Here is a 25,648-nt window from a genome sequence, read left to right on the forward strand (position 1 = left end):
CACCTGCATTAAATATTTTCTGGCGCCGCCGCTGTTGAGCACCCCTAAAAAGGGTCTAAAATCGCCACTGCACACAGTTATTCAAAACCTAAAGCCCTTCTTTCATGAGCTCCTTTGTACATTTTTGTACAAGATTGAAATGGCAGAGATGATGAAAAATTCATGTTACGTAAACGAAAACAAGATTGAAACCAAACTTATTTTTTTACTATAAGCATTCGTGGTTGTGACTACGCTCTGAATACGCTCTGTGAATACGCTCTGGATAAGAGCGTCTGCTAAATGAATACAGTGTTACACAGTACAACAGAGAGTGTAGTACAGTTTTTTTACGATTGGATAAACACTAAAATCGGAAGTATTTCACAATTATCAAAACCTTCACTCAAGGAGCAAAACAACAGCTCAGATTTGCACCACTGTAAGCACATGTCGAGATCACACTTTTTGCAAAACAATACACCCAAGTGATTTGCAAAACACTAAACACACTTGAATGCATTAGACACAGAAGTATATCAAGATGTCACTTCCTTGCAATTCCAAAGCACTGACAGTCAAATTACCACACCTATGTGGCAATTGGTTAAACACAGCCATCAGGTGCGCAGACACATGATTGCTTACAGTTTTTTTCAAATGCTTACACTCAAATTCCTTACTTTTCACACAATTTCTGAAAACTGACACTCAAATACCACAACCACACCTCAATCTGCAAAACCATAATCACATTTTGGGCCTTTGACTCAGTTTTCAATTGCATAAAACACTTTTTGCAAAACACAACACACAATTCTCCACGTAACACACAAAATTCTAACAGGAAGCATCTTGCACTTTACAATAAGGGTGCATGAATTATCATTCATTAATGCATTAACTAACTAACAGTCGTTAGTTCGTCGTTCCTGACCCTCAATCCTATGTAGAAAAAAAAACAGTATACAATAGTACAGTAATTTCACAGGAAAAGGTAACAGAAGGCTGAGTGCATAGAATACAGTACTGTAAGCAGTTACTGAAACCGTGCAGATGTGTTTGATATGATGATATTTTTACAATACCTATTTTCCAGTCGAAATGTTCTAATCACACTTGCCACTGTGTATTGGCTTAGATTTGGCTGTCCAGCCTCCCTCAGTGTCAGGCCATGGTTGACAACATGGTCAACCAGTGTTGCGCGGATCTCATTTGACAGATTCGGTCCTCTTTGAGCGCCTGCTTGTCTTCCTCTTCCTCTACCTCCAGCATGGCCTCCATCTCTTCTCTCTCTCTCTGTTGATTCCTCCTCTGTTGATTCCTCTTCCTCCCCTTCTTCCTCCTCCTTGTCCTCCCCCTCGTTCTCCTCCCCGTCTTACTCTTTCTCTGACTCTTTCCATTGTGCTTGAAAACCGATGAAATCACCTGCTGCTTTTTATAGTGCTTACACACTTGATTAGTGTGTCTACAATTAAGCAAACAAGTGTTTGCACACCTGATGACTGTTTTGAACCAATTGGTTGGAAGGAGCGGTAATTTGACAGTCAGTGCTTTGGTATTGCAAGGAAGTGACTTCATGACAGATTTTTGTGTGTAATGTATGTTAAGTGTGTTTAGTGTTTTGCAAATCACTGTGTGTAGAATTTTGCAACAAGTGTGAGGTTGACAATGTGCTTATAGTTGTGCAAATATGGGCTGATGTTTTGCTTCTTGAGTGTAAGGTTTTGCTAATAGTGTACTACTTCTAATTTTAGTGTGTAAGCTATCCATAAAACTGTAATAGTAAATCATATGTGACTCCCTATCACCAAATGATTTGTTCATGATCAGTGCATCATTAAGTACTTTCTGAGTTATGTATTAACTGATGATGATTCATGCATTAGTTAATGCATTAATTAATGATAATTCATGCACCCTTATTGTAAAGTGTTACCATCTTGATTTCCTTTTTAAATCAAAATGCCACACTAATTCATCAGTGATTCATTCACTCCTCACCTGTGCAAACACTCATTGCTTTACTCAACACCAACCAATCATGGCTTTAGAATAGGTCTATAAATAGCCTAATTTGAGTGGATTTACAGTGGTGGGATTTACATTTGAACCTTTACTGTAGAAAAAATTACAGGTATGAAACACAATACTGTAATATACACATATTCTAATTTCTTTTCTGTTCTAATTTACACATAATAGCTGTTTCACGGTACACACGCACGGTATACTACACACAAACATATATTTTACGTAGCACCCATGCATCCATTGACTGCAGCGCACTACATGATTGGTTACAGTCTGGTGGACTACTGTATCATACCGTGCAACAGTACAGTCACTGTAAGAAGACATTCTGACAATATTGTAGAAAATAGTATATATTACTGTATGCTTAAGTTCATGGCACACACAGACACACCATTCCGTAATCACCTTTTTCAAAATTACTGTAGGTTTGGTTTCTGTCCTACTACACTCTTTCTTTTGTACTGTGTAATACTGTATTCACAACCACAAATGTTTATTGTAAAAAAAATACGGCAAGTTGGGTTTCAATCTTGTTTTTGTGTTTACCATGAATTGTTCATCATCTCTGCCATTTACAGTTTTTTACAATCTTTTTGACACAAATTTCAGAACCTTGATGTCCTTTTTCAAAACCGTAGATACAAAACTCAAAACAGTCAGTACTTGTAAAACACACTGCCACATGTTCAAAGCATAGCGTTGTATGTTCATATCTTTAAAGACACCATGCGCATGCAGAATCATTAGTTCAAAAATGAATTTATCATGAAATACCATAGGAACATTGGTATTGGTAGACCATTAGGGTCTACCAATACCAATATACCCATACACAATATACACACAATATACCCATAGTTTCACCATGTAGTTGTTTGTACAATCATTAAATATTGTACTACAAAATGTGTGATACATGTTTCATAAGACACTACATCACCATAAATGGACTAAGAGAAAATACTACAGACAGTGGAATCATTGAGCAAAATCAGAAATGTATTGATGAAATACAATCAAATTACAGTTTTTTGGTATCAAAGCAAAGATAATTAGCTACAAAAGAAAATGATGCTACAGCACGTGAACATGTAATTCAGTGTTCCTCACCTGGCTCAAAAAACAAACAAAGCAAAATAAAGGATTGATTACTGTCCTATATTTCCATCACCCATGTCTTGTGGATTTGGCCACAAGTTTTCATTCACATCTCAATAGATGTTTCCATTTGACAAACATCTCTGAAAGAATCTCCAGGGATAGCGAATCCAGGCTTGACACTGGTCTGCTGTGATGTAATTGTATCCCTCATCCATGGCCTGGAGAAGAGTAACTTGTTCATGAGGGTGCCTATCGTACACCTCCATGTGAAGAACAATTCCTCAATACGGTTGAGGAAGGGAGAGTATGGGGTCAAGTACAAAGCTGTAAAATGACAAAGCAAATACAGTACAAGGCCCGCATAACTACAGGTGCTGCTGGTTTTCAAATCTGAAAACATGTTGGTTTAGTCCAATTTGTTCATGTTTGTTAGTCATTGGTGTCAATGGATCTCGCTACACTGAAACTGAAATGTTCTAAACAACGGAATATTGTTCGTCAGTTTCTATAAAACTATGCAATAAGATAAATGCAACAGTTACTTATCATTTTGAGCAGTAGTATCAATTGACAGTTAGATCATTGTAATGTAAGGAAATACTGTAATAGACATTTCAGATGTTATGTGTGAATTAGCATTTTGAAATGGTAATACTTTGATCTTAAGTTGTGTCATTTTGAACAGATGATTATAGTTCAATGAACAAATGATCTAAGGTGTACGTGTAAGGTATCCAAGTAATTGAAAATTATCTTAGCGTTTTGAAAAATTTGCATTTTGATCATCAGTTGTGAGTTTTGTGTCTAGAGATTTGAAAAAGGACATCATGGCTCTGAAATTTGTGTCAAAGTGATTGTAAAAAACTGTACTTTCAATTAGCTCATGTAAAAAGAGCTTTAGGTTTTGAATAACTGTGTGTATATGATATATCAAAAAATCGTATATAATTGTTCGTATAACAAAAGTGTTTGCAACATGAGACGTGTGCTTCTGAGATGTGTTTGGGATATTTTGATTGCAGTGTTTCATTTTGCAAGAGAAGCGAGGCATTTAGCATTTTTTGTGTGCAGTTGTTGGATTTGTGTGTTAAGTTTTGAAAAAAAGAGGACAAGTAAAAAAATGTGTGTAAGCATTTGAAAAAAACTGTAAAACACATTCTGCACTGTAATGCACATGTCATCCATACTGCTAAACACAAATGGCAACAATTAAATACAAATAGTGTTAGAAAGACCAGACACCAGGTTGCGCATGCGCAGAGATCGTGAGTTCGTGAGTAGAAGTTTGTGGCAAAAACACCAGAAGAGTCTGCACAGTGTTAGTTTGGTTGTTCCTATACTTCAGGGATAATGCCCAACGAGGTGTCCAATATCACCTGATAATGGACGATGTGGAGGCGTGAACCGTCCGACGCTAGTGGAGTCCATTATCAAGTGATATTGGACACCTCGAAGGGCATTGTCCCGCTCATACCATGGTCACTTTCCAACGATTTTTTTTTTTACAAACATCAATTCATGTTTTCAGGCATTTTGCAAAAGAAATCTAACGTTTTTTAACGTAAGCCAAGTCTGATATTTTATAGTCCGCACAGCTCATACCCAACACCGGCTTTCCCTTGGCTGAGCTATTAGCCCGAAAGCTAACGTTATGCTAGCAAGATTCAAAGGCAATAACATTGTTTACGGTTGACAAACAGTAAATATAATTTGTATGTTTGACAAGAAGACTATCGAGCTAACCAGCCATGTCACTGTCCCAAAATCAATATCAAGATTTTCAAGAACAATAGGCTACCGGCCGTACTAGGCTACAGTATGGCCGCAGCCTGTGGAGCGAGTTGAATAGCAAATGGATGTGAGATGACCGCATCAAAGTTTACATATTCTCCAAACAGTGATTATAATTTGACAGTATGTTAAACGACAAGACTAGCCAGCTATCGAGCCATGTCATTGTCCCCAAACAAAATCAAGATGTTTAAGAAGAAAATGATTGGCCATGTGTAGACTTGCTGTAACTGCTGTCGTGTCGGCCGCAGTCCGTCTGAAGTAGAGTGAATAGCGAGGTGAATAGCAAATGGGATGTGAGATGAGCGGTTACGTGACACTGACACAGTACATTCTGAAAATAAACATTTTTCAAATACGTTAAAATAAATATTGAAGTCACTCATTGTTGTAAATACAAGTTAGCTTGTTAAAGTCTTTCAAAATTGTAAATGGAGGCTTTGACTCGTCCCCGTTGTTATGGTTAGTTATTTGTATCAACGCGAATGTTTAATCGCGGAGTGATTTATTATTGGAGTGAAAAGTCAGAGTGGGTTGTTGTCAGATAATTCAACTCATGGAACGTCTCTCGTCCAAACAGAAACAGCTATTTAAGTCGAAAAAACCCAATTGTTTTATAAAGTAGTTTAATTAGTACAATTAGTCCTGTTACCTGTTCTCAGACATGTTTGTGCGTCACTGACGAAAGTAAGTTGTTTTTTATTGTTATGTCAATGTACGCGAGAATTCAGGACTGTAATGACGTTGGTTTGGTCAGCAGCTAGCATGTTAGAGTTCGTTAGTATGTGAAAACGTTAGCTGTATGTCTGGCTACTCTAAACGCAGTTTAGGTTAACTGTTATTGATGTTTGTGAGTATGTTAGACTTGTGTAATATGTGTAAGCTCTCAGTTATTATTATTTGTAATGTGAATGAGTATTTTATTTCACCCGCAAAGATGCACGTTACAGACGTAGTTATAATTATAGGTTACTGAAACGGACGTAAATGATAACTAGATGGCAGCAAAATCACATAGTAATCACCATTATTATGCTGTTATTAGAAATTGGTTGTGTGTCTGTGATGTTTATATTAAACCTGTATGTGAATGTTATGTATGCATACTAATGTATAATCTGTATTTAATTCTCTTTTGATAAACCAAAAACAAGAAGATAAAATAGTTACACTAATATGCCTGAATACTGTGTAATAGGGCGACACACCATATCTGAACCTGAACCTATACAGTCCTTTAACCCGAACCGTTTATCAGTTTCACAAATAGAGAAAACATGTCATTGAATAAACACAACCATTCAAAATTGATATCACTTGTCAAATGATGTGACACAACCCATATAAGCCAGTTCAGAGAGCAAACAGGTTGTTGAAGGTGGGAAAATATTGCTTGTGATGTCGACAAAGTGCTCTGGCCTAACCCAACCCAAAAACAAGAAGAAGCACTTTGATCACATGTTTACTCCTTTGATTTTGGTCCCTTTTACTGTAGTATTGTATACTAGTACAGTGCATTGTAGGCTGTATACTGTGCAATGTACAAATAGTATGGCCCTGAACATTGTGCTTTCCACTTGTTACAGTAACAGTACTGACTGCTCAATAGATGTCTGGTTGTAGGTTCATATCAACAAAGAACAAGAATGAGTTGTGAGATGCAGGGTACAGTACTGTATAGGGGCACAAGGAGAAGAGCAAAACAATTGCGAAGAGCAAAGCAGAGTAAAGCAGAGTAGTAACTTTTTGTTCATCAAAAGACAATGACGGATAAATATGAAATTTGTTTTGAGATTACGTAAAAACAATATGTTTTGAACAATGTGTTTTCTATTTTTGGTGTATTGTTTACTGACTGCTTGATAGTGTATATAATTTGGATCACTTTGTTTATTTGAGAGCAGTGTTTGATTTTAACCCTTTCACGCATAGTGGTCACTACAGTGGACAGCTATTAAAAACTCTGTTTCTTGTATATGCATGGGTTTTGGTGGTTTAGTTGCACATTATCCACTCTAGTGGACCCTTTTGCATCATCCCATACACTGCTACCCATTGGTCAGTTGGTCTAAGTGAAACTAGAGAGGGTACAATTTCTGGGGAAATTGTAGGGTGCTTGCTTCAGTTGCAGGTGGGCGTTTTCCCTTCTAGTGATATTTTCAAGCATTTAGCCTACTCATATTGCATAATTCATTAAGAACACCCTTTGAAACAAGGAACCCCCTTTGAAACAAGCTACTGTAATAACGTTGTCACTGGCAGTATTTCAGATGGAATTGCGATTCAAATAATACAGTCTGCTAACCAATGTTCCCTCTAAGCTGTGCGGCCGCGCAGACCAGTTGAAGGACCCGCGCACTAGATTTTCCAGACCGCACACAAAATAAAATCTGTATATTAAAAAATATATATATTTTATAAAACCAATAAATGTTCAGTTGATCGGCGAAATGCGGCGAAGCCCACTTCATACATTTCAATGTCACTCTAGACGCAAGCTTTTAACAAAACAACGACCCTGGCGCTCTGTTCAAGCTCAAGAAACGTTACCTTTACAGGCGAAGAGCGTAAGTTTGCATAGGGTCCATAGGGACTAGTCACGACCAAAGTTTGGGAAAGATACAATTGTCCCCACCAATATTTTGTTAATTTTCGAAAAAAAATATTTTGCACATATATTTGCAAAACTCATTCGTATTATTATCTTTACTATATTCATTGCCCAGAAAGGTGAAAAATACATTTCCAAGTTAACCAATGCGCCCTCGAGCCTGCGAGACAAGACAATGTCATTTAATTGGCTGAAGTGGCAGGCAGAGTCAGAAACACTTCGTGAATTGAGACTTGCAGAAAGAGAGCTAGCACTCAGTACGCCAGGAAATAATAAAGCCTCATATTAGTATTTTGTTTGGTCTCAGCATTGATATTTTTGACACTTCTGTGCTTTATAGATAGGAAAATTTCACCCAAAAAGAAGAGAGATATCCGAAGTTTTTTCACCACCCAGAGAGTAAGTAGCTAGCAAGAAGGTCGTTGTTAGTCAGCTAATAGTAAAACTACACACAGTGCAAACCTGCTGGCCTTACATTGACACCCATTCTACAATGGAAACCTGTTTTGAAAGTTGTTAGTGTAGTGGAGCATGTAACTTCTGCTTGTATTCAATCTATCCCTAGCATCTGCAATCTTTCAACCAGTGTGTTAGCAGCAGCTTGTCTTGTTGAAGCCAGAAGGATAAAGCTAACCTACCCACATAATGGGACCGTGCTAGTTTAGCCTAGTACCAGCAGGCTAGCAACTCAAAAGTGACATTAACTGGTAATAAGTAGGCCTATATGATATGATCCCTTGGATAGTAATATGCCTTTCCCTGTAATCTCGACCAATGTCAACAGTCAACTAAGCATGGTTAGCGTCTGTATTAAATTGATGAATTACTGTGCAGGAAAAACAGCACCCTGAAGATACAGATGTAGAGCAGGTTGGTGATGAATCAGCATCAGGGGTTCAGGTGAGAAGTTGAATTGTCCATTTTGGTAAATACTGCATTAAATTGCAGTTTTATAAGGGATGATTAAACAATGTTACCCATGAATGTTATCATTCACACTTATACTTGTAGATAGTAAAAAGTTGCTAAAAATTGGGATGCCCAAATGTATGCATCATATAAGATGTCATTGCTCAGAAGTCCAGTACAGATTATGTAGGCCTAGTACAGCTCTATAAAACCTGAACCAATTACCTTAAAAGTGTCCCTACCAAAGCTGAGACCAAACCTACGCCCTTGTTACATGCGCCCCAAAAAGGGTAAATTTTACATTTAAACACAAATGGCTTGATGAAATTGTTCAGACGGACACAAGCGATGGTCCAGTTAGGCTGATGAAGTTTTCTGATATATTTAGCTACGAAGAAGCTAGCGGAGTTCTCTGCAAACTTTGTTCAGAGTACTGAGGTTTGCGCTCAGACAGATTAATTTAGGGGGAGATGGCTAATTCAAAAGCAGTTTGCTAGAGGCAAGCTAGCTGCCCTTGCTATCCACACTCCACTGATTGTTTGAAAGCGACGCTAAGTTGAAGGGGCTTATTTCCCCGATAATGACCGGCATTCTTTACATTATCCCGCTTATTACACGGCTACTTGCCAACAAAAATTACTTAACACAGTGTGTCTTTTTACAATGTATTTACCATTCATATTGATGATCAGCAGAGAAATAGTTCGCCAAAGACGTTGAACTGCATAGACTTTGAGCATTATTTTGGCTTCAAATCAACTGACGTCGCTAAGCAACAGAGTACGCTGGGGTTGAAAAGTTACCGAACTACTTGCGGAGTGCTACGAAAGACATGAATCCGAGACAAAAAGGCCACTTCCCTTGACAGCGGTCAAATATGCATAGCAACGGTCAAATATGAGAAAATTGTTCACCGCAGAACGTTGGGAAGCCCCATTCAAGTGAATGGAGCATTCTACAGCATTAAGAACAGCCGTGTAATAAGACATATTATATGGCAACGACGGTAAAAGCTTTCTGATTGGCTAATGGGGAGTCATGCCAGACGCTTATTGTCAGCTGCTGAGTTTTACTATCCAGAGGATGCTGAAAAGATTTGTCATCGAAAGTGAGGATGAAGACTAGACCTTTTTAATCACTTGTGTCGTTATTTTGTGTTGAAATTAAAGCCATTTTAGCAGAACCATGTTGTCCGCCTTCTATCAAAAGTAATGAGTTGCTAGGCAACACATGAAACACAGCGTGAGAAGACTTGAGAGCTAGCTACAATTAGCCTAGAGGGACCATTTATTTTCGTTTACAAAATGAAAAGAAGCTAAAAATGCCATATAATAAACTACTTACTAACCTCGACCGTTCGGTCATGCCGGGAAATATCAAACTGAGGCTGGAACATATCGACCGAGCGATAGCGAGGTTTGTTTTCCCAATAGTCATATCGTCATAACATTTCCCTCTTTCTGTTTTTTGGTGTAAAATTGAACTAGAAAATTTGCTACAAAAAATACTACTATGACGCTTTCTACAAAGCCAAATGGTTGTGATTTTTTTGGGGTGGTATTTTTCACTCGTAATCCAATTTGCGAGCTAGAAAGTCTATCACGTTGTATCCATGCGTCGTTGCTAACGTGTGTTGACGTGGTGACGTAGCGAGCACAGATTACCCTTCGTCGACAAAAGGCACTTTGTCCTCACAAAAACGTTGTAACCTCCTAAACTGTGCAACGGAACGTAAATCCAAATACAAGCAACTCAATCTCTACCAAGACGAAACTTTTGACACAGGTTGTCTATGTAATCCAAATATTGACAAAGTTTTAGGGGGGCAAAAAGAATAATAATAATATATATGTGAGATTACAATGGTTTGTGCTAGCCGAAGGCAGTCACACCCCAACTAAACTTTCGAAATTCCAAGATGGCCGACGGATTTAAAAAAACTCTAGCTAGCTCATAAATATCTTGCCAACCCTTCTATAGAAGTAGACAATTGTAGGTAAATAAAACGTCACATAAAGTAACTACTAAGGAGCAATGCTATTGATTTTTTTCGAAGTATTGCTTTTATTTTGGAAGGAAATTACGATTGATCATCTGTCCACTAAATTGGACATTATGCGTCAGTGGCTTTAAATCAACCACGATTTATTCTAGTACTGCAACTTTGATGTTCTTGAAAATACTTGATATGCAACAATTTTTTGGGGTGTTATAATTTGATATATGTTTTTTTTTTTACTGCCTGTTGGTTTTTTCTCCAACAACACTCATTTGACTTTGTCCTACACTAGTTACCTGATCAACCAGCTAATTATTAGATTCAGGTGTGCTAGATTGTTGGAGCTAAAACCTACAGGCAAGTAGCTCCCCAGGACCAGGGTTGGAGACCCCTGTTTTAGATGTTTCTCACACCTTATTCAAATGATTGAGTTGTTATCTAGCTCAACAGAAGCCTGATAATGACCATTCATTTGAATCAGGTGTGCAGGGATGTCCCTAAGGCAGAGGTCTTCAACCCTGGTCCTCAGGGACCCCCTGCCCTACATGTTTTAGATGTTTCCCTTCTCCAACACACCTGATTCAAATGAATGGTCATTAACAGGCTTCTGCATAACTAGATAACGACCCATTGATTTGAATCAGGTGTGATGGAGCAGGGAAACATCTAAAACGTGCAGGACAGGGGGTCCCTGAGGACCAGGGTTGAAGACCTCTGCCCTAAGGACTAGGTTCTCAACCCTGGTCCTCAAGTACCGCCTGTCCTGACTGTTTTAGATATTTCCCTGATCCAACACACCTGATTCAAATGAATGGGTTGTTATCTGAGAACGGTAAAAAGGGAGAGGGAAGAGGCTGAGGAATCAGAGGATTCTTCATATTTCATTGCATTTAATTGAGAAAGATGGTAAAAATGTGACACCGTAGTTTTAACAGCATAATATATGATTTTTCTTATTGGTTTGGTTAATCCATATTTCTTCAACTTCTTATTTTTTTATAACCCAGATGCATGCTGTCCATCTGAGTGGAACAAAAATATTGTGCATAAAAAATGTGTTTATAAAATAAATAATGTTCAACTTCATTTTTGTATGCCTTAAGAGGACTAAAAACACATGGGAAAAAAATCCAAACTAAGGTTGTCATAATTCAGGTAAATCTATTTTAAGGCAAAAGTTTCATTTTGCAAGTGGATTCAGAGGTTTTGTAAATAGTGCTTGAAGATGAGGTTTTGTGTTTACAGTTTTGAGAAAGTGGGTGACTGATTCAAGAAATGTGATATAGCAATTGTGAAAAACTGTAAACAAGTTACAATTAAACAACATGAACCTCAAAAGTGCAAGAGTGTACCTGTAGGAAAGCAAGCAACAATAATACAAAGCGAGTACAAGAAGTTAAATCAGTGACAATTAACCAACAAGAGCAACAAGTCCCTCAATAAGAGTCATTCCTAAGGACCGTTGTACTCCCGGAACAAGTGTGTCTTTAGCCTTTTCTTGAAGGTGAGGAGACAATCAGTGTCTCTGATGGAGGTGGGGAGGGGATTCCACCATTGGGGGGCCAGACAGGAGAAGAGCTTGGGTTGGGAGTGGGCGCGCTTGAGAGGTGGGACCACCAGGCGGTTGTCAGAAGAAGACTGTAGGTGGCGGGTGGGGGTGTAAGGCTGGAGGAGAGACTTGATGTAGTCGGGTGCAGTCCTGTTCACCGCTCGGAAAGTCAGTACCAGGGTCTTGAATCTGATACGGGCCGTGATGGGAAGCCAGTGGAGAGAGATGAGGAGCGGGGTTACATGGGAGTGTCTGGGTAGATTGTAGACCAGACGGGCCTCTGCGTTTTGAATCTTCTGGAGAGGGCGGGTTGCGCATGCTGGGAGACCGGTGAGCAGCGAGTTGCAGTAGTCCAACTTGGAGAGGACAAGTGCTTGGACTAGCAGCTGGGCGGAATGCTCAGACAGGTATTTCCTGATCTTCCGGATGTTGTAGAGGGTGAATCTACACGACCGGGAGACTGCAGCAATGTGGGCTGTGAGGGAGAGCTTGCCCTCCATGGTAACCCCAAGGTTCCTGGCAGAGGAAGAAGGGGTCACTGTTGCAGATCCCAGGGTGATTGAGAGGTCGTGGGAGATGGAGGGTTTGGCCGGGATGATGAGAAGTTCAGTTTTGGCGAGGTTCAGCTAGAGGTGGTGCTTAGTCATCCAGGTGGAGATGTCTGTGAGGCAGGCCTCGATTCTAGCTGAGATCCCCGGATCAGTCGGGGGGGGAATGACAGGTACAGCTGCGTGTCGTCAGCGTAGCAGTGGTAGGAGAAGCCATGGGAGGTGATGATTGGTTCAAGTGAGGTGGTGTACAGGAAGAAGTGGAGGGGTCCAAGGACAGAGCCCTGTGGGACACCAGTGGAGAGCTGGCGGGGGCCTGACACTTTGCCTCCCCAGGAGACCTGGTAGGATCTTCCCGACAGGTAGGATGAGATCCACTGAAGTGTGGTGCCAGAGATGCCCATCTCAGAAAGTCTGGGGAGCAAGATCTGATGGTTAACCGTATCAAATGGTGCAGAAAGGTCCAGCAGTATGATGATGGATAATCTTGAGGCCGCTCTGGCAGACTGGAGGGCAGTTTCTGTGGCGTGGCCAGTTCAACATCAACCAGCAGTTTTTACTATAAATGTTTGCCTTCCACCATACAGCCCTTTTCTCAATCCAATTGAAAAGTTGTTCTCTGTGTGGCAGTGGAAGGTCTATGACCCAAACCCACATAGGTGTGGAGTGTTTTCAAGGCTGAATTCAACACAGCACAGGGTTTTTTACCCTGTTTTTCTTTGTTCTAAATTGTGATGGTTACTGTAATATTTTCTAATCAAATGTAAAGTATTTGTATAGCCCTTCTTACAAACAATGTCACAGAGGGCTTCACATACGCCCATAGAACTGCCTCTCAGCCAACTTCAACCCTCAAGGAAGACAAGGAAAAACTCCCATAAAAACTCAAACAGGAGAAAAAATTGAAGAAACTTTGGGAGGAGCAATTCAGTGAGAGATCCCCTCCTCCAGAGACAGTTGGCAAAAGTGAGGTGCAGAACACAGGCTAAACATAGTCATACATGAGGAAAGTGTCAATGGGTGTTGAAACACCAAAATCCAGTGTTTCAAAATCTATTTTCTTTATTGCTACGTAAATTTATTTACTGTGTAAACATGAACACATTTGTCTTTACATGTAACTACATGCCCTGGATACTGTGTTTTCAATGTTTTCATGTTGTGTCTAATGATTGCTCCATAGTGTTTATATATTGATTTGCTGTGTTTATAAAATGAAAGCATTGTTTGATTTTGAGCACAAGTTAGTAAATGGTTTATGGGCGAGTGTTTGATGTTGCCAGAAGAGTCAGAGGTTTTGGAAATTGAGTTTGAAGATTTGGTTTTGTGTTTACAGTTTTGAGAAAAAGGGTGACTGTTTCACTGTGTAAACATGAACACATTTGTCTTTACATGTAACTACATGCCCTGGATACTGTGTTTTCAATGTTTTCATGTTGTGTCTAATGATTGCTCCATAGTGTTTATATATTGATTTGCTGTGTTTATAATCTGAAAGCATTGTTTGATTTTGAGCACAAGTTAGTAAATGGTTTATGGGCGAGTGTTTGATGTTGCCAGAAGAGTCAGAGGTTTTGGAAATTGAGTTTGAAGATTTGGTTTTGTGTTTACAGTTTTTGAGAAAAAGGGTGACTGTTTCAATAAATGTGTCTTAGCAATCGAGAAAAACTGTAAACACAGTCCCTGTGTCCGTTTCCTCTGATCTGCTTAGCTAAATTTATGGGTCTCATTGACATTGTCAAAATACACACACAACACACCTGAGGAAATCCGGTTGAAATAAGGAGAGGTAGTCTTTTATGTCTATTTGTCACATTAGTAGTTGCTAACATTGTCCGAAAAGTGATATTTGGTGCTCTCTTCAAAAGATAAATCTTCCTATACTCACTAGAAGACTACTAGGAGCACTCCTGGTGTATACAGGAAGAGCCCCATTACTCTGATATCTGGCAGGGAGAGATGTGAGCTGTCTGGGTAAAGAGAGGAAGGGGCAGGGACCATAACCTTTGTGTCTTCTCCACTAGGGGAAAATGATACACTTGGTTGCCTTTTAAGATGAATCACGTGGATGACATTTGTTCCTAGTAGAGAAAGAGGCTTGGCCTTTTACAATGAACAGCAGACCCACCTTAACACCCAGCGTTTCATCTTCCACACCTGCCCCCTACCCTTCCGGAAAACACAATTGAACATTAGCACAGCATCTACTCTCTTTCTGCCCTCTTCTTCCCTTTCTGAGAATTCTCTATTCCTTGAACAATCATGATTGTGTGTGTTTTTGTATTTGTGTGCAAGGGGGTTGGGGTGGTGGGTTCAGGCTGATGAGTATTACATCATCTTTATTACATGCCCTCCACATTTTAAAATCCTGCAAATCCTCAACTAGCCCTTGCTGAGGCTTGCCATGATGAAGAATACTTTGTTGGAAAGTACTGCAAACAGGATAAATATCATGCATAATTGTGTCATAGCAGATCATTCTTCTTGTTACAGCCTGACTGTGTACCAACATGCCATGCAATACACCATGCTATCATGGGACTAAGAGAGCATGGAGGAAACTCCTCTCTGCTCTGTGTCTATCTGGCCCTTTGATGCAATCAACTTGCTCAGACACTGAGGCTAAGTGGGTAGCTAAGGCCTGCCAATACAGAGTCTATAGAGGGGGGAGACCCCTTTTGTCTTCTACTATATCTACAGTCATTTGGTCAGACAGAGATATTGAAAAAGAGCAAAAGACAGGGATATGACAGGGGGGAAAAGTAAAAGGAGAACTATAGGAAGGGGGAAAGAAAGGGAGATAGAGAGAGGGAGAAATAGAATGAGATGGAGAGAGTATTGGATACTTGGATGGAAGAAAAGGAATAGAAAGCAGGAACATTTTGATCAATTGTCAATTTATTTAACCTATAACTCTTTGCTTTTCTTCTGTTTTTCTCTCTCTCTTGCTCCCTCTTGTTTCCTCTCTATTTCTTTCTCTTGCTCCTTCTTTCTCCTGCATCACCAGGATTTGTACATTATCTAAAGGGTAATTACCATCCTTGGGAGGGATTTTACTTGAAAGGTTTTTAGGTCCAGTTCTGCTGAACAAACCACAAATTCTTGCTCTGGAGTGTTTCAGAACCCGGTCGGGAACTCTATTAGTAAGAAGTTATTCCCCAATGGCTTTTATTGAATGACCAATGCCAGATACAACTTACTGTTAAATATTTCTTACCTTAAACTCTCCAGTGATTTCTCACAAAACATTTTGGCAGGATGAAAACCATCAAACCAACTTAAGCTCTCATTACTGTATTGCCCAAAAACCACCATTGGGTGGTTGGGTGATGGGTTTTCTAGAGCTGAACTGTGGCGCAAATTCAAACTATGCTTGTTTGTTCTCTTTCTCAAGCATATAAACAATCAAGTCCTACCAGGTTCAGAAGTCAATGAATTCTCCCAGCTACATGGAGATTGGATCCCGACTTGCAGCACCTGCAGAACAGAAGATAAGCACCCTTATCTCTCCCCCTCCCAGCAAACCCATCTCTCCACTCATTCTCGATCCATCCTTCACCCTCCTATCCCAGTCCCCCATTCACAGAGAGGATGAGGTAGAACAGCCCAGAGTTAATCAGTAATTAAGGTCTTGACTGGGTGATTAGAACATCCAGAGCTGAGAGGAGGGTCCAGTTATTGTGTTCTCCAAGACAAGTCTCATATCATAATGGGAGATCATTCCCTGGACATTGGCAGAAAAAAACAGTAATCTTTCTTCTCATTTGGAGTATGTGTTCCTCCACCATGGAAACTTAGAGAGGAAACAAAGGGTATTTTTAGATGTAATTTTCAATAAATACTATTTAGCCATCAGTTATTTCCCTCCACGCTGGTTGGTAATGATGAGTGACTAATGAATAAATGAGTGACATTGATTAATTCAATAGGGAAACACTCATCAGAAAAGACAAAAAAAAATAACACACACACAGACATGTGCTTTCACACCACATCACACCTCGCACATGCACACACAATCGCACTCGCACACACATATTCATGCGCACACACACATAGACATTGCCAAATATATAAGTGACCAGACATTCCCCCTACTTTTTTAAGGTCTTATGAAAAGAGAAGCCCATATCTCTCTAATTATGCCAGGGATCTGTGTGTGTTTGTGTGTGTGTACAAATAGAATGGGTTTAGTTTTGCATGATCAACTCAAGAACCGGGCACTCTGCAAAGTTCAAATTCTGCAGGTGTCCTCAGCTTGGCTTGCTCTCTTCATGTCACGGTCCCTTCATTCTGATTGGTCCTAGTTTATTACAAATATCTCGACTCGGAACTCTGCAAAGTTAATATTGTGTAGGTGTCTTTTTTATAATCCAACTGAGTGCAGTAGGCTACCGCAATTGAACTGATGTGATTAACACATTTCTGTTATGAACTAAATGTTTAGATGTTTGTGCTGGTAATACATTTTAACAGAGAACCAATATAGCAAATGTTGATCAACGTAAAACCAATTTATAACATAGGAAGAAGCAGACAAATAAAGGCTACATATCTAACATCATCTGCACGAATGTAGGCTACCACATCATTGGTAATTTGACTTGAATAGATGTGGAGGTTAAACAAGTGCTTCAAAGATGACAGAGAATTTCCATTGTGATCTGAGAAATATAGGTACCAAAACCACTGAAAAAAACTGTCATCACCAGCTGCATCACAGGAACTGTACTATCAATCTATAATTCCAGAAATCTGTGTGTGTGTGCCACCAATTTTATCACAGGCACTATTTTTATAGTTCAAGGAATATGTATTTGAGTGTTTCACTGACATGTTAATCACCGACTGAATCATGGACATTGTGCACTGGTACATGTTAAAGGGGGAGAAATTGTTGCAGAATAACAACTCATTTTTGGCAAGATTAATTGGAAAGTTCAAATCTATTACAGGGTGTCTAAAGGTATAAACAAGTTAAATTTAAGATTTTTTAAGACCTTTTAATACCACTTCTAAATGAAATTTAAGACCAAACTTACAATGGAAATACAAATCAAAAGTGGAAATATACAGTAATCTTTCCAAATAAACACACTGATGTCTGTTCAAAATGAACAGTATAGTAAAATGACAGTAATCGGTTGAGTTTAAGAACATTGACTAAATGTGTGTAATTGCTCAGATGTCAGATGGCATTGTTGGCTCTGGATTTCCAATCGTAATCTTTATTTGTTTGTTTATTTGTCAGGGACAATGCAGCGCACATTATTAAATACATAAATAATGTTGTAGATTTGTTACATAAAAGGTTTTTAGCCAATAGGCTAATTTGCAACCCCAGTCCCTGGTCAGACCTAAATACAATTTACTGCATAGTGTGAGTTACACAATCATGCAGCAGATGCAATATATTAGTATTTCACAGATTCATGACCACATTAAACACAACAGCACATCACGTGACACACAATACATTACAACAGGGACGTAACAACACGATACATTACAACAGGGACAACAGAGACACACTATGTGCTCCTGCTTTTATGGACCTGACTTAGTGGCTACATGTTTGGTTTTCTTTCAGCCAGGGTTTCACCTTTCTATTGAATGTTTTCAGTTCGGTTTGTGTTTTTATTTCAGTTGGTAAATTATTCCATAAATGGGTCCCTATCACTGAAAAACATGATTGGCCGAAAGTGGTTTTGCGCACCTCTACTATGCAGTTGCCACACATATATTATTGATATTTCGTGACGTTAGTGACGTCAGTAGCGTCAGTGACTGTGGCTAGCAAGTTAGCCACCGTTATCTTCACTTTTGGCACAAAAACTTAATGGAACAACGGAACATAAATCCCAATAGAACCAACGCAATCGTGACCAAGACGAACCTTTTGACATCGACTTTGTCTATGTAGTCCAAATATTGACTGAGCCTTAGGGGCGAGAAAATAAACAATGATAAAAATAAATATATATGTGAGATAACAATGGTTTGTGCTCGCCGAAGGCAAACACACCCCAACTAGCACTTGCAGGCTTCTGGCGTACCCTTCGTAGTCTCTGTGTTTTTGCTCTGCACGTGCCATTCCATCGCTCTGATCCCCATTGTCCCAAGTTTGAAATTTTCCCCACACGCAGTTCATTTCATAAGTATTTCCAGGCACCAACCTTAACCAAGAATACTCTTTCTGTTCAAGCCATTTGTAATTTAACTTTAATTTCCCCAAGTTTCTAAGTTGATTGGCCATCAACCATTGCTGTGTATTGCCGATGCTTTACGTCATCAAAATCTGCGCTGTAGGCTACGCTCTGACCTAACCATAGACAACGCAGCGCAAAAAAAAATAATCGAACTGGCAGAACAGATTGCCTGCATTTTCGCAGACACATGACACAAAAAAATGTTAAGACCCATCCAATCTGAATTTAAGACAATTTAATACTTTTTAAGGCCTTATTTTTAGGAAAAGTGATTTAAGACTTTTTAAGACTTGTTAAGGACTCGCGGCCGCCGCGTATTATTAGCCTCACAATGCTGAATAATTGAACATTTAGCATATTTTGTCTTGGTGATGGTGCTGTAAGGCTGGGTGTCAAACTTTCCCACCCAGAGACGGACTGGGAGTAAAAATAGGCCTTGGACTTTGATCCAGACCAGCCTACCAGAACCGGTCCCGTATACGCCACCAAAGCGAGCGCCCTGCTAATGCATGCAAATTCTGTGCCTGATATGATGCTTTGTGACTTCCACGCTTAATGCGAGCGAACGCGCGCGAGCGAATTATTTTGGCTGATTTGAGCGGAAAGTAGTTTTTTGAGCTTGATGTAAAACAAACAAACATAGCCGTTTGTCCAATTGGCAAAACATTGTTTAGTGAAGGTAATTAGGCTACGTTTACGTTTCTTAACCTGGTTTTCCATCTTTATATTGTCTCTATAGCTAACTTTCGATCTGTCAGTATCACTGTTGTGTATACGCGGGACTAAGGGCTGCATAAACGTTCATTTGGAATAGACCAACCGGCCTGGGGGAAAGGGGGGCCGGAAAACCGTGTTGCTCAATCTTCTTCCAACATTTTTATTAGTAGTAAAAAATTATGCACTTTTGGGCCGCCCTCCGACCCAAAAGTGCTTCGGCCCATCGGGAATTCTCGCGATTCTCCCGATGGCCAGTCCGCTAATGGTCCGACCTCATATGCTAAAATCTGGAGTTGCTCGACAGGGTCTCAACTTGATGGCTCTCACACCCTATTTTGTAACTTACTGTAGCATTGCTAGTCATATGTTAATAAGTAAGGGTCAAGAAGTGGTCTGATTGGTTGTTCTTGTTTATAAAGGGAATTGTGAAGAATTGTTCTGTGGATTCTTGATCTCCTGAGACCTTCTCCTCAGCTCTGGCTTGTCCTTGTACTCATTCTCCTTGTTCACTTCTTGCTGTCTCTCTGATTTACAATAATCATGGTAGCATAAGTAAGAGTTAACCTTCTTTTTGTAACATGTTTGCCTTGAAATTGATTTCATTTATTTGCAATGTTATTAAATTTTTGATCAATCTTGCTCTGGTTTAACCCATAGAGTCAAATAACTGTAAATTGATTGGTATTGACATAATTTGATTCATGTTAATACAATGTTAAGTTTACCATCTTCCTTTAAACCATAGGGGAATTAGTTTTGATTGTTTGGCCAATATTAAACTCCCTACATTGCCAACACTCTTGAATGTGTCTCTCTTTTACCACAAGTATATGCACACTCAACAATCCACAAACAAGATAAATTCAGGGAATTGGCAATTTGAGCTTATGACCTTACCTCTCATCTGTGTGTGTGGGGGGTGTGTATGCATGACTTATTGTGTATGTGGGTGTGTAAAATGTAGTTTAGAGTGATAAACAATACTTGTAATCACAATGTAAAGAACAGACCCCCCTGAAGGGACCTGTGCAAAAAAAACAAAAATGTACTTTCTAGTCCGCAAGAGAAACCAGAGAAACTATACACCAGACATAATTTGTCCACATGTAACTGTCACAGACAATTTAGAAACCTATTTAGATCACCTCTAATGTTGTTTTTGGAAGTCTGTTTTAATTTGAGTTTTAGTCTAGTCTTTGTGTCAAGCGGTCATTTGAGTTTTTATTAGTTTTAGTCACTTTCATACTCTTTTTAGTCAAGTCAAGTTTCAGTTGACTAAAAGTGTGATTGTTTTAGTCTTATTTTAGTCAGAATTATCCATTACTATATTTGTCTAGTTTTAGTCAACGAAAACTGATGACATTTTAGTCTAGTTTTAGTCAATGAAAATAGTATTTTAGTCTCTTTTTAATTCAATCAGAAGTATTCTAAGCAGTGGTCTCAGGAGGCATGTTACTAATGCCAATAGCCTACTATTTGTTTACTGTTTTTTCTGAATGCTTAAACCCTAAACGTGATTCTTTCAGCACAATGTCTAAACGATGAATACACCACTCAAAACCACTCACTGAGTTTGCAAAACTAAAAGCACAAACAGTGCTTTGCACTCAGTTTGCAATTTTGTAACTCACACTTTGCAAAACTGTAGGTACAATCCACTGCACAGCACTCTTTTTGCGGAACTGTTAACACAACTCACTACTTTACACTCAATTTCTAAATGATCAACACACTCCTAGCAAAACTATACACTTGTATGGCTATTATTTACACTATTTTGCCAAATGTCTGGCACACTGTCACACCTGAAAACAGTTTTAGATAATTAGTTCACTTTGCAATCAGCCTATAAATAAGCCACAGGTAAGCTGTCCGTGTGGAGTACAATGGAGGGAGCAGGAAGAGTGAGGATTAGAGGAGGCCGAGGACGTGGAGGTGAAGAAGCGAGAGGGAGAGGACGACCAGGACAAGGAGGTGAAGTTAGAGGAAGCGGACAAGGAGGTGCAAGAGGAGGACGAGGAGGGGGAAGAGTAAGAAATAGAATTACTGATGACATCAGAGCTACAATAGTGGACCATGTAATCAACCATGGAATGGCCCTGAGAGAAACTGGCCAACGGGTTCAGCCTAACTTGAGCCGCTACACTGTAGCAAGCATCATAAGGACATTTCGAAATGAGAATCGGTTAGTACAGTCACTTTGCACTAAATTTTGTAGCACTGCCATACTCTAATGAGAAACACAACAATACCATACATGTAAAAAATACTTAAATTGTTACTTTACAGAATTGCTAGACGTCCAGATGCTGGGGGCAGAGGAAGAATGTTCACTGCAGAACAAGAGACCCATATAGTCAATATGGTGATTGCAAATAATTCCATAAGGCTACAAGAAATACAGCAGTGCATAATTGAGGACGACAACACCTTCCAAAACATACACAATGTGAGCATTTCTGTATTATCTCGTGTACTTGCCCGCAACAGAATTCAAATGAAACAAATCTAGAGTCCCTTTTGAAAGAAACAGTGAACGTGTAAAACAACTGCAATATGACTGTGCAGGTAAGCTATAGTATCATTGGTACTGAATCTGGAAGTTTATAGTGCTGTGCATGGGCCTGATGTGCTGCATTTGTTTTTGTCTTGTCCGGATAGTGACGGAGCTAGAGGCAGGTGCCATGGGTCATGAGCAGCTTTTTGTGGATGAGGCAGGTTTTAACCTCACTAAAACAAGGAGACGTGGCAGGAACATTATAGAACACCGTGCCATAATCAATGTCCCAGGACAACGTGGTGGTAACATAACTGTGTGCAGCTATAAGTCAAAATGGTGTTGTTCACCATCATGCAACCCTAGGCCCATATAACACTGCACAAATTATTATATTCCTGGATACCTTACATGACATGCTCACTAATGTTCAGAGACCAGAGCAGACCAGATACGTCATCATATGGGACAATGTTGGTTTCCATTGGGCTGCTTTGGTCCGCAACTGGTTTACAGATCATCCACGCTTCACTGTACTCTACCTCCCCCCATACACTCCATTCTTGAATCCAATTGAAGAGTTATTTTCTGCCTGGCGCTGGAAGGTCTATGACCGTCATCCCCATCAACGCATAGCCCTTTTACAGGCAATGGAGGAGGCATGTGGAGATATTGACCGGGCATCATGTCAGGCCTGGATACGGCATTCCAGAATATATTTTCCCCGGTGCCTTGGACTAGAGGACATTGCATGTGATGTAGACGAAATTGTGGCCAGACCCAGAGAGACGACACAATGTGGACTGATTTCGTTTTATAATTTTTTTTCAGTGAAATTACTATTTGGTGTTTTGACCTGGAAAAACACTTGTGTTTGTTTTGATTTGTGTAAATACATACCAGTACTTGAAGTTTTGATCCCTGTATGTCTACAGAACTATGACAAAAGTATGACCTCAAACTGACATAGCCTACTTTGTGCACAGAGACAGCAAAAGCCAGATGTGTTTTTTATTCATACCATCAGTGTGTAGTTGGCGCATTGTGTGCTTATTAATGTGATGGCTTGTGTTAACTGTTTGATACAAAAATAAAATGTTTACAAAGGTTTGAAGAGTTAAGCAAGGTTGATTAGTTTTTGCAAGAGAATTGCAATGTGTTGCTGATTTGGTGAAGGGTTTTCTTATTTGTGTGTAGAGTTTAGCAAAATAGCCAATAGTTACAAAAAATGCGCTCAAGCCATCAGAAAAAACTGTTAATGAATGTATTGGTCTAGAATAAGGTATTCACAGTCATGTTGTTGATGCCAAATTCTGAGTTCAGTGTGATTGCTGTGTGAATGACAAAACTAGCTACAGTATTTGGCCAATAAGGGATGCTTATGTAACGGATGTGAATCTGTCAAACTTACTCCTCAAGTATATAAAAGGCCACCCGCGTCAACAAAGAGCTAGCTTTTCATTGGCGTAGCTGGTAGTGGTCACGCTTGGCATGTCAAAGGTGGCGTGTTCGAGCCCAGCGAGTGGCGAACATCGGCTCGTAGACCTTGTGACGGAGCGTGGCCACTATGGGGGTGACAAGTGCCCTCGCACACCAGAACAACATACAACCGTCGCTACGCAAAGCTTCTGCAATCATGGACGCCGCTACTCCAAGCGTGTGCAATCATGGACGCCGCTACGCCAAGCGTCTGCAATTTTGTGGATAGCTAGGAAGATAAGCAGCTAGCTCACCAGACACCGGAACGGAACCTGAAGTGACCATGTGAAGCGATCCTTCGAATAAAGTCAAGTTTCTTAACATCTGTTGTAATTTTGTCTATTAAAAGTTGTAACTAACCAAGAAGTGTCACCCATTCGTTTTTACTTTGTAACTATAGTTTTAACCCTTGTGTTCTCCTCGGGTCATTCTGGATCATCAGTCATTGTGACCCACCGTTGTTTGCAACAACTTTACCGCATACAAAAACAAAATGAAGCATTTTCTTTTAATCGTTAGGCTGTCTCAGACCCCCCACATTGCGAAGGTGAAAATAAAATTATTTTTATTTGCTTTTGTATAGGGTAAAATTGGGTAAACACAACGATGGTTCGTTATGAACCTTTTGGTGATGTGACCCGAAGGCAGCACAAGGGTTAAAAACCTTCAGCAAACTGTGCAACTGGCTGGCTAGGCAGGCTACTGTAGCTGTCATTGTTTTTTGCCTTTCCTCACACTCACAGCCCAGTCCCAGTTGTCAGTTGGCCTGTGTTATCGATATGTTGAATAAGAATATGATAGTTTGGAGAAAAGTACAAATGTGTATCGATATCCTTCAATTACACTAAATTGTTAGTTTACTTGCTGTGCCAACTAGCACTAAATCCCATATTTCAAATATGACCATTCTATGAATGTACCAGATCAAGACCCATCTAACACGGCACACAACACCCAAACCCAAATATTCTAATTCATGTAATTCTTCAATATTGAATCAAACCACTATAACCACTCTTGACTTTTGTTATGCAAATAACGATGCCTACACAAGTAATTGTATGCCTATAAATGCTATTATTGTATGTTCTAAAAGAAACAACAAATAAATCAACAATAACAATTATTAATAATTGTTTTTATATTTAGCTGAGACATCTTTAACCTTTCCTTCAGCCTGTCTGTACTCCCACCTGCTTCAAGAGGACCACCACCGTCCCTGTGCCCCAAAACACCAAGGTCAACTGCATGAACGACTATTGCCCGATAGCGCTGTCATCATGAAGTGCTTCGAGTGGCCAGTCAAATCATTCATTTGCTCATCGCTGCTTCCCACCCTGGACCCTATGCAGTTTACATACCGGTACAACAGGTCTACAGACGATGCCATCACCATGACTTTGCCCACCGCTCTCTCCCACCTGGACAAAGGAATACGTCGGAGAGGATGCTGTTCATTGACTACAGCTCAGCATTCAATACCATCATCCCCTCCAGACTCATTTCCAAGCTTGTGGTCCTGGGACTAAGCACCACAAGTGGATCTTCCACTTGCTGACGGGGAGGCCACAGGTGGTGAGAATCGGCGACAGCACCTCATCCACATTGATCACCATCACAGGTACCCTCCAGGGCTTTGTGCTCAGCCCTCTCCTACAACACACAGTTCCAACCTCCTTGTTAAGTGTGCTGACGACACAACCATTGTGGGCATCATCAGGGACAGTGACAAGTCAACCTACAGAGAGGAGGTTGATACCCTGACATCATGGTGCTAGGACAATTTCCTCTCTCTCAACGTCAGCAAGATAAGGAGATTATTGTGGACTATAGGAGGCGGCAGGAGGAGGAGCAGTCATCCGCACTAACTTCTATAGATGCACAATAGAGAGCATACTGACTGGTTGCATCACAGTGTGGTATGGGATCTGCACAGACAGGGACCATAAGGTCCTACGTAGTGTGGTCAGGTCTGCTGAGTTCATCATCGGCAGGAAGCTCCCAGCCCTACAGGACACCTACCACACATGATGACTCAGGAAAACTGGCTGGATTCGAAGAGACTGTCACCACCCATCCGCCCATCAGTCTTTTTACCCCGTTGCTTTCTGGCGGGCAATACTTAAGCATTCGGTCTCGCACACGCAGACTGGAGAATAGTTTCTTACCAAGGGCCATCAGGCTTCTGAATGGACACTGATACATTCTCACCACTTTCTCAC

The 25,648-nt window shown here is 40.0% G+C and overlaps 1 pseudogene; it reads left to right on the forward strand.

Moving 5' to 3' along the window:
* Window positions 1–21,543: 21,543 nt before the first annotated feature.
* Window positions 21,544–24,710, forward strand: LOC146261663 (uncharacterized; annotated as a pseudogene).
* Window positions 24,711–25,648: the final 938 nt, after the last annotated feature.

The sequence above is a fragment of the Hypomesus nipponensis genome, chromosome 12 (genome assembly GCF_054491055.1).
Source record: "Hypomesus nipponensis isolate SF chromosome 12, ASM5449105v1, whole genome shotgun sequence".
Classification (NCBI taxonomy): Eukaryota; Metazoa; Chordata; class Actinopteri; order Osmeriformes; family Osmeridae; genus Hypomesus; species Hypomesus nipponensis.